Raw genomic sequence first — 9,660 nt, 5'->3', positions numbered from 1 at the left:
AGGATGTGAGGGCTTCTACGCTGCTGGGATCATCTTAGGAGAAGATGCTAACGAGGGTGGAGACGAGTCGGCCGACTCGGAGCTCCTGTTGTCAGATCACGACGAGGAGGAAGACTCCAACTCCATGGCTAGCATCAGCTGGGCTGCGAAGCCCACGGCTACCGGCGAGGTTGATAAACCTGCGGCGCCGTCTCCCCTGGATATCGATATGCAGGACATGTGCAAGCGCGCAGCCGCTAGGCTCAACATCCCGTGGCCCGCCGTGCAAAACGAGGTTGTAAAATCGCGTTTTGATGGTAAGAAATTGCCTAAGGCGAAAAAGACAGGTAAGCAGATGTTGCCTGTGTTACCGGAGCTACTCGACGAGATAGCAGTGACATGGAAAGCAAAACCATATAGCGAGAAGCACCCCATCGTGGGAAGCTTCCTGTTGGATTGTGAGGGGATGGAATCCCTCGGTCTCCGCCAGATGCCACAAGTGGAGCCGTTGGTAGCGAGCCATCTTCACCCGAAGACCTCCCTGTCTTCGTCGGCCCCATCCCTTCCCTCCAAGGCAGACCGCTTCCAGTCCAGCCTCACGGATAAGTGCTACAAGGCAGCGGCTCTGTCGGCGAGAGCCCTAAATGCCTCTTCCATCTTAACGGCATACCAAGCTGAGCTAGAAGAGGACATGACGGCTAAACCAGATACCACTGTGTGGGAAGAAATCTGTGTTATAACTGACCACATCCTCCGCCTCCACAAAGTAGCGATACAGGCTACTGGGAGAGCCATGGGTCTCATGGTTCTCCAGGAGCGGGCACGCTGGCTTGGGCTTACCAACCTGACGACTAAGGAAAAAGAGGAGCTCCTCGACACACCTGTCGTCCCTCAAGGTCTCTTCGGTGCAGCTGTTACCTCCATGCAGAAGAGATGTGAGGAGAAAAAGAGAGATGATGAGGCTTTGAAAGTCTGCCTGCCGAGTAGGGCTCAGCACGCCACCCCAGCGGCGCCACGCCAGTCATACGCGCAGGCAGCGTCTCACCCGGCCCCCGGCTTTAGAATCCCTAAGGTGCCTAAGGCGCAGGCAGCCCCCCAAGCTGCGGGGACTCCCAAGAATCCATGGGCTAGGAAGCAGTCTCCCCAGGCCAGACCTCAAGCAGCTCCTCCTCCTCCTCTCCCCGCTGCCGCGACCGGGAGGAAAAAGAAGCGGTCGGCCTGACAGCCTCCCCTCTAGGGGAGAGTGAGCCCAGCTTGTCCCTTTGGGCCGCTCTGCCCCCACCCAGCTCCGTTCCAGAGCAAGTTCAATGGGACATGTTCCACACAGAGTGCAGTGTTCAGGTCGGCGTTCCTCTCACCGGACCCACCGAGCAGAAACAGCGTCGAAGTTTGCAAAGTTGTTGCACAAACACTTCTCTCATGCATTCTGTATTAAAAAAGTCCCGACATGCGCATCCAGGCAGTTTGCCGAGGGCGCTGTCAGGTGTTGTAAAACACTTGAAAAAAAATAATAAAGATAAACATGCTGAAAAACAGATCAGTACTGTCTGCCATAACGCAGCCCGTGGAGATTCGCACTCCCACGGCTGTGACAAGTCAGACGGTCCCGCCACCTTCACCGAAGGTGAGCGAGGTGACAGGCCACCGGGGCGCCGTATGTTATGCGCCCCAGCCACAAGGGGGTGCCAATATGCCGTCTCTGACAAAGTGGCCCGTGAGCCCGCTGTCTCTTCACATGGAGAGCTGGGCCACATGCACTCAGTCAGCATGGGTGTTGAGGACAATAGAAAAGGGCTACAGGCTTCAATTCAATGTCGCTCCACCACATTTCAAAGGAATCATTTACTCTCATGCCCAGGGCGAGTCTGCCGGTTTTCTCTTGGAGGAAATTGCCACCTTGATAAACAAAGGGGCTATAAGAGTTGTCCCCCCAAGGAAGCCCACAGCGGTTTCTATTCAAGGTACTTCCTTGTCCCAAAGAAGGGGGGGAAGGGGATGAGAGCCATTCTGGATCTCCGTGCTCTAAATCAGCACTTAAGAAAATACAGGTTCAGGATGCTGACCCACGCCTCGCTGCTACGGTTTGTAAGAGCAGGTGACTGGTTCACATCAATCGACCTGAGGGATGCCTATTTCCACATCCCCATATATCCCCCACACTGGAAGTATCTAAGATTTGCCTTCCAGGGGATAGCATATGAATTTGTGGTTCTGCCATTCGGCCTGTCACTGAGCCCAAGGGTCTTTGTAAAATGCACCGAGGCAGCAGTGACCCCACTCAGGGAAAAGGGCATTCGAGTAGCCACATACATCGACGACTGGCTGGTGGCAGCCCCCTCCTGTCAGGAGGTGGTTTGTCACACAGATGCTCTTATACACCATCTGGAGAATTTGGGTTTCCAGATAAATGTGGAAAAGAGCATATTGAGACCGACTCAATGCATAACATTTATAGGGCTCAGTCTAGACTCCCTCCAGGTGAGAGCGTTTCTGACCTCAGAGAGAATAGTGACCATTCAGTCATCCCTTGCACTGTTTCGCAGAGGCAACACAGTTACCCTCAAACAGTGCCAGAGACTGCTGGGCCTGATGGCTTCCGCTGTAGTGGCGATACCACTGGGATGCCTGCACATGAGAAGTTTTCAGCGTTGGGTGGGCTCGCAGGGACTGGATCCCCACTACAACGGCCACTGTCGCGTGAGGGTCTCTGCAGATTGTTCACTTGCTCTTCGCCAGTGGAAGAAGCCAGGCTTCCTGTCTCAAGGCGTTACCCTGGGGACAGTTTTAACCAGGAAGGTGGTCTCCACAGATGCCTCCCTTGTAGGCTGGGGTGCCACTCACGAGGGGAGAGCAGTGAATGGGAGGTGGGGCCCTCACATGCGCACTACCCACATAAACTGTCTGGAATTGCTGGCAGTTCATCTGTCGCTAAAACATTTTCTCCCGTGGCTGAGAGGCCATCATGTTTTAGTGAGGTCAGACAACTCCACTGTAGTGGCCTACATCAACAGACAAGGGGGCCTGAGGTCCCCCAGGTTACACACACTGGCACACAGACTGATAGTCTGGAGCAGCATCCACCTGCTGTCACTGAGAGCAAACTCATGTGCCAGGAATCCTGAACTTTGGGGCAAATCTTTTATCCAGGGGCAGTCCACTCTATGTAGACTGGAAACTTCACCCCGAGGTGGTGAAGCAGATCTGGATGCGGTTCGGTCAGGCGACTGCGGACGTTTATGCATCAGCGGAGAATGCTCAGTGCCCCCTGTTTTTCTCCCTGCACGATCAGAGAGCACCACTGGGGGTGGATGCACTAGCTCACGAGTGGCCAAGGACCCTCCTTTATGCTTTTCCCCCAGTGGCCCTCATTTCCCCAACTCTGGCCAGAGTGAGGGAGAGAGGTCACTCTGTGATCCTGATAGCCCCACGCTGGCCAGGAAAGCACTGGCTAGCGGAGATCTTTCAGCTGCTGTGCAGCCCACCATGGCCATTGCCATTACGCAGAGATCTGCTGTCTCAGGCACGGGGGGAAATATTCCACCCCCACCCGGAGAGGTTAGCTCTGTGGGCTTGGCCCCTGAGTGGTTTAACCTGAACACAGCCGGGCTCCCTCGTAGTGTTATTGACACTATTTAGTGTGCTAGAGCATCATCTACTAGGACGCTGTATGAGCATAAGTGGCGCGTGTTTGAAAACTGGTGCTTAGAATCACAGGCCATCCCTTTTCAGTGCTCTGTGGCTGTGATTCTATCATTTCTTCAGGCCCTGATTGACAAGGGTAAAGCCTTCTCCACCATCAAGGTGTATTTGGCAGCCATTTCAGCTTGCCATATCGGTTTTGAGGGGCAGACGGTAGGTCAGCATCCCCTGTTACGTCGTTTCATGAAAGGTGCACGCCGTAAGTTGCCTACGTCCAAGCCACTGGCTCTATTGTGGGATCTTCCCACAGTGTTAACTACACTCTCCTGTCCCCCGTTTGAACCCCTGGAACAGGTTGAGTTAAAACTGCTGTCCTTGAAGACAGCTCTACTGATCGCTTTAGCTTCGGCTAAGCGTGTAGGGGAGATGCATGCTCTTTCAGTGAACCAGTCATGCATTCAGTTCTCCCCAGGTGATACAAAGGTCAGTATGCGGCTTAACCCTGCTTTTATTCCAAAGGTTATGGGCACGTGTTCCCCTATAGAACTGCTTGCCTTTAATCCGCCACCTTTCACCTCTGAGGTGCAAGAGCTGCTGCATACCCTGTGTCCAGTCCGGGCTCTTCGGATTTATATGAACAGAACCCAGGACTTTAGGCAAAGCGACCAGCTGTTTGTGTCTTGGGCTAAACCACATAGGGGGAGGCCAGTGTCTAAACAGCACCTTTCCCATTGAATAGTAGGAGCAATCGCCCTGGCCTATGCCAGCAGGGATCTTCAGCCTCCTCCTGGGTTGCGGGCACACTCCACCAGAGGTCTGGCAACCTCATGGGCGCTCTTTAAGGGGGTCTCCATTCAGGAGGTGTGTGCAGCTGCATGCTGGACTTCACCTCACACATTTGCTAGGTTTTACAAGCTAGATGTTACAGCACCTAGCCTGGCGCATTTGGTCCTCAGTGCAGGTTCTTCCTAAGTGGGGGCTGTGCCCCTGTGAAGTGCTATTGGGGACAGTTGTCTTCTTAACAGGCATGTCTGGCAATCTGGGAGTCAGTATTTCTCCCATAGTGAGACACGAAACGAATGCTATGAAAGAGAACTTAAGGTTATGTATATAACCCCGGTTCTCTGAGTAGCATGAGTGAGTGTCTCACCAGACCACCCTCCTTGCAATGGAAGTGAGGAAGAGGTGGGCTTGTTTTGAATGACATCTGACGCTATGTCGGCCTATTATATAGGGAGGCTCTGGCCCCTCCCTGACATGAGCATCGCTGAGCCAGCCTGTAAGGGCTGGTGTAATGACATTTGAGCTTCTGATGAGGTCACGCAGGAGGCGTTCCCCCATAGTGAGACACTCACTCATGCTACTCAGAGAACCGGGGTTATATACATAACCTTAAGTTTTGGGGGGTGGCAGGGCCGAGGTTTCTAAGATCACAAATCTTAGAAACATGATGTCAAGGTTTGTGACTGGGACCTACGGTTTAGGTAGGTCAGCAGAGGTTTTCTTCTCCCCAGCAGTGTTAATTTTGTTGGCGAAATATTTAGTCATAGGTTTCGTCAACAAACCTTTTTTTTTCATGACGAATACGAGACGATAACTAAATTAAAACCACCTAAAAGGACAAAAACGATGACGAAATTAATTGACACTGTCAAAAATGGTTTCGTCTTGACGAATCATCATTTTTATCCTTTTAGGTGGTTTTAATTTAGTAATTGTCTCGTTTTTGTCGTGAAAAAACTTATGACGAAAATATTTCATCAACGAAATTAAAACTGCTCCCCAGCCTAGTTTTGGCAAGAAAAGGAATGAGCACATCCACCAATAAGAAGCAGATGCTCTCAGGTCACAGTACTGGTGGTTTCAGGTTAAGTTAACCAGTTAAGTGTTTGACTGGGGATGTGAAGGTCATGGGTTAAATTCCCAGCTTTGATGATCATTTTACTGAAATGTCTGGTTTTTTTTCATTTTGGCATAGAAACAGAGAGGCACACACTCTCACCTGTGTGTGTGTGCGTGTGTGTGTGTGTGTGTTTGTTTTAAACCAAGTTCTGCTGTTTACTTTTTTTTTTTAACTGTTTTTTAACTGTAAAACATGAATTCTTATACAGTATGTATGAAAACATTTAAGCAGATACTTTGATTTTGATTTGTTTTGTTTTTATTTTACCTTAATGGCCTAGAAATTACTTTCATATACAACCAAATATGAGACTCAGGCAAATATGTTTTAAATACATGAAAAAGTGGGGAATCATGTATTTACATATTTGCTGAGTCCCATATTTGATGCCAGTGAACTTATCAGTGTTTGGTTTAAAGAGCCCCCCCAACAATCAGAAGACCCCCTGTGAGCAAGCCCTTGGCGACAGTGGCGAGGAACAACTCCCTTTTAAAAGGAAGACACCTCGGGCAGAACCAGGCTCAGGGAGGGGCAGCCATCTGCTGCGACCGGTTTGGGGGGCGTGATGGAAAACAGTGGTAGGTTAACACACCACAATGGTGTGTTAACCTACCACTGATAAGCTCAATGACATATTTAGTTGTATATAGGCGTGTCATATGATTTATTATCATCTCCATCTCCTTAGCACACAGTTTTTGTCTTAGGGTGTGACTTGGTTTGAAGTATACTGAGATGTCATGCTTGGAGAAAATTCTTCTGAGTTTCTCTGACAAGCCTGACACATATGGGATGACAATGTTGTTCCTCTTGTCCTTCCCATTCTCTGTAGTTTGTGTTTGGCCTTCATTCCTGTGCATCTTAGCTGATTTGATGAAGGCCCAGTTGGGGTAACCGCATGTTTTGAGGGCTTTCTTAATGTGTGTGTGTTCCTTATGCTTCCCTTCTGCCTTAGAGGGAACACTTTCCGCACGGTGTTGTAGGGTCCTGATCACCCCAAGTTTGTGTTCCAGAATCTACACAGACATATTGCAAGGCAATATGTCTGTGTAGATTCTCAGAAAGCCCATTAAGAAAGCCCTCAAAACATGCGGTTACCCCAACTGGGCCTTCATCAAATCAGCTAAGATGCACAGGAATGAAGGCCAAACACAAACTACAGAGAATGGGAAGGACAAGAGGAACAACATTGTCATCCCATATGTGGCAGGCTTGTCAGAGAAACTCAGAAGAATTTTCTCCAAGCATGACATCTCAGTATACTTCAAACCAAGTCACACCCTAAGACAAAAACTGGTTCATCCCAAGGACAAACCCGCCAAACACAAGATCAGCGATGTAGTGTATGCTGTTCAGTGCAGTGAAGAATGCTCGGACCTCTACATTGGTGAAACCAAACAGCCTCTTCACAAACGAATGGCACAACATAGAAGAGCCACCTCGACAGGACAAGATTCAGCAGTACATCTGCATCTGAAGGAAAAAGGGCACTCTTTTGAGGATGCCAATGTCCACATTTTGGACAGGGAAAACAGATGGTTTGAAAGAGGAGTGAAAGAAGCCATCTATGTCCACTGTGAACAACCATCATTGAACAGAGGAGGTGGATTACGTCACCAACTTTCCCCCGCTTACAGTGCTGTCCTGAGCTCCCTTCCCAGACGTCTCAACCCCCATTCACACCTTTGTTCCAGTGACCTCAATAGGCCACAGGAAACAATGGAGCGGAGTCCTAAATTGGTTTCAACTGAAACCACTGATTAAATATGACCCACGCCCCCTTCACACCTGGGCACATGTGTTCAAGCACATGATCAATAGAGGGTCATAACCACCTCCAGGGGACTACGCCCACAGGGGTTTAAATACCTGGGTCTCTCCACCATTTGGTTGAGAACTGAAGAAGCCTTTCGGATGAGAGGTGAAACGTCTTCAAGAAACAAAAAGAAGTCCAGTCGCCTTTTTCAAGCTCCAGAGACCTTTACAGAAGGTGCGTTTATCATCAGCATCTGAGAATCTAGCAATATATGTATTTGTTGGATAGAAATTGTGGAACAGTTTAAGATGCAGTGTTCTGACTTTGTTAGATAGCAAAAATCTAAAGGGAACAAGCCACGCTTTGTGACAATTTATTCCTGTGACCTGAGAATTCAAAAAGGCCTAACCCCGTGGTGTTAACTTTCTTTTGTTATAAAAAGCATCTACAAACATGTTTATTGGTACATTTATAGCTTAAAAGTTGAATTCCATTTAGGTAGAGTGAATATTGAGGGTCAAAGGTTTCACGCTGTTTCATAAATTTAAGTAAACCACTTGAAATAGAGTTGATCACAGATCTATACTCTTTGGGTTTGATAGCAAATGCTTTTTTCTGAAGACATTTTTCCTAATAATTGACCTTCATTGTTAAAAAAGTCTTTTATAAGTATTGTGTTTCTATCAACCCAGTTTTGGAGATAAGGTGACTTGTTCCCTTTAGTAATATGCTCATTGCTTCGTATTATCATCTTGTGCAGAGAGACGTTGTGTGAGTAGCACAGTTTCCACGCCAACAAAGCTTGTTGATAAAATTTAGATGGACGTAAAGGAAGTTTAGAGACATTATAATTGCATAATAATAGAAAATGGAGACCTCCTACTTCTTTGAATGTATTTTGAGGGATGAAGTACCACAAAGAGTTGGGTGCTTTCAGACACTCCTTCAACCATTTCACCTAAAATGTGTAATTCAAGTCTTTAAAGTGCAGGAGTTTGAAGCCCCCTCCTCTTTAGATCCAAAAATCTTTTTTTTTCAGGTGGTCATGTTTGTTTTTCCACACAAAGTTGATAAAAATGTTATTTATGTCCTTGCAAGTTGATTCTGAAAGAAAGAGAGAGAGCAGGACAGACAAAACGTGACACTCCTTCAGCTTTGGTCAACAGAATCCGTCCAGTGATGGAAAGGTCTTTCTGGAGCCACATGTTTACAATGGTTTTCCTTTTATTCAGTCTGGGAGAGAAGCTGAGAAGCTGTCGTCTCATTGGGTCCTTACAAATATGAATTCCAAGGTATTTAACACAATTTTTAACAGGCATGTTATGCAGGGTTTTATCCTCAGTCTGATAAAGACACAAGCTTTCACGTTTAGATTTGTTTAGTTTCAGACCTGATGCAGCTGAGAACATGTCCATTAGGGATGTAGCATGTTCACTCTGCTGCTTATCTCTCAGAAATAAAGCAGTGTCATCAGCTAGTTGAGTTATTCTTATTTCTTTGTCAGAAATAGATAAACCTTTAAGGACTGGGCCATGGAGGACGTGTAATCAAAGTAATTCAACTACAGTCAGAAATAAACAGGGAGACAGGGGACACCCCTGATGAACAGATGTCATAACTGGGAATCTTTGTTTTGTGTATGGATATAACATAACACTGCTATCAATATTCTCATAAAACATTTCAACTGCTGAAATAAATTTTTCACCAAAACCAAAGACCTGGAGTGTCGATGGATGGAGGATCGCACGTGTCAGTGTGGAGCATTTTCAGCTCGGCCCACTCTGTCATCATCATTGAAAGGATAAAAGTTTGTTATAAAATATATCATTTATTTTACAATGTCTGCTGTCATCATTACACAACTTGAATTTCCATCAGATGAAGCTGAATCCTAATTTTACATTTGATTCATAAAGGTGTTTCCTAGAAATTAAATATCGCACCCTGCTGGTACTGCAGGTTACTGCGACGTCCTGCTTCAGTAACATCTTGTGTAAAAAGTTTTTTGTGTGGTGACCTGTTGTTTATGGGCAGGTCAGCAGGATTTTCTTCTGTGCGTCGCTCTCTGTTTGAAGACAGCTCGAAGCAGCTTGTTTTTAATTGGTGGATTCAAATTCAGAGACATGAGGCAGGTGGTTCAAATACAGGCAGTTAGTGCTAATGTTAATCTTTTTTTTTTCTGCAGTTCAGTTGGTTCAGCAAATTAAGTTCAATTTAAGCACTTCATTGAGAATTTGACCTGTTTTGCTTTTCAGGTGTTTCAGCTGATCCATCAAATTTAGGTTTCAGCTATTTTAGCATTTTTAGGCAGCTTTCAGCCTTCACTCTGCATTTTTGCTAGGAAAGGCTTTTTTCTAGTTTTTGACTTTTATTATTCATG

General features: G+C 47.0%; 1 pseudogene; it reads left to right on the top strand.

Annotated features, from left to right (window-relative positions):
• Positions 1-1,501: 1,501 nt before the first annotated feature.
• On the top strand, positions 1,502-3,574 carry LOC115792291 (uncharacterized; annotated as a pseudogene).
• The last annotated feature ends 6,086 nt before the right edge of the window (positions 3,575-9,660 follow it).

The sequence above is a fragment of the Archocentrus centrarchus genome, chromosome 2 (genome assembly GCF_007364275.1).
Source record: "Archocentrus centrarchus isolate MPI-CPG fArcCen1 chromosome 2, fArcCen1, whole genome shotgun sequence".
In the NCBI taxonomy this organism is placed as follows: domain Eukaryota; kingdom Metazoa; phylum Chordata; class Actinopteri; order Cichliformes; family Cichlidae; genus Archocentrus; species Archocentrus centrarchus.
This window is presented reverse-complemented; position numbering and strand designations above follow the sequence as displayed.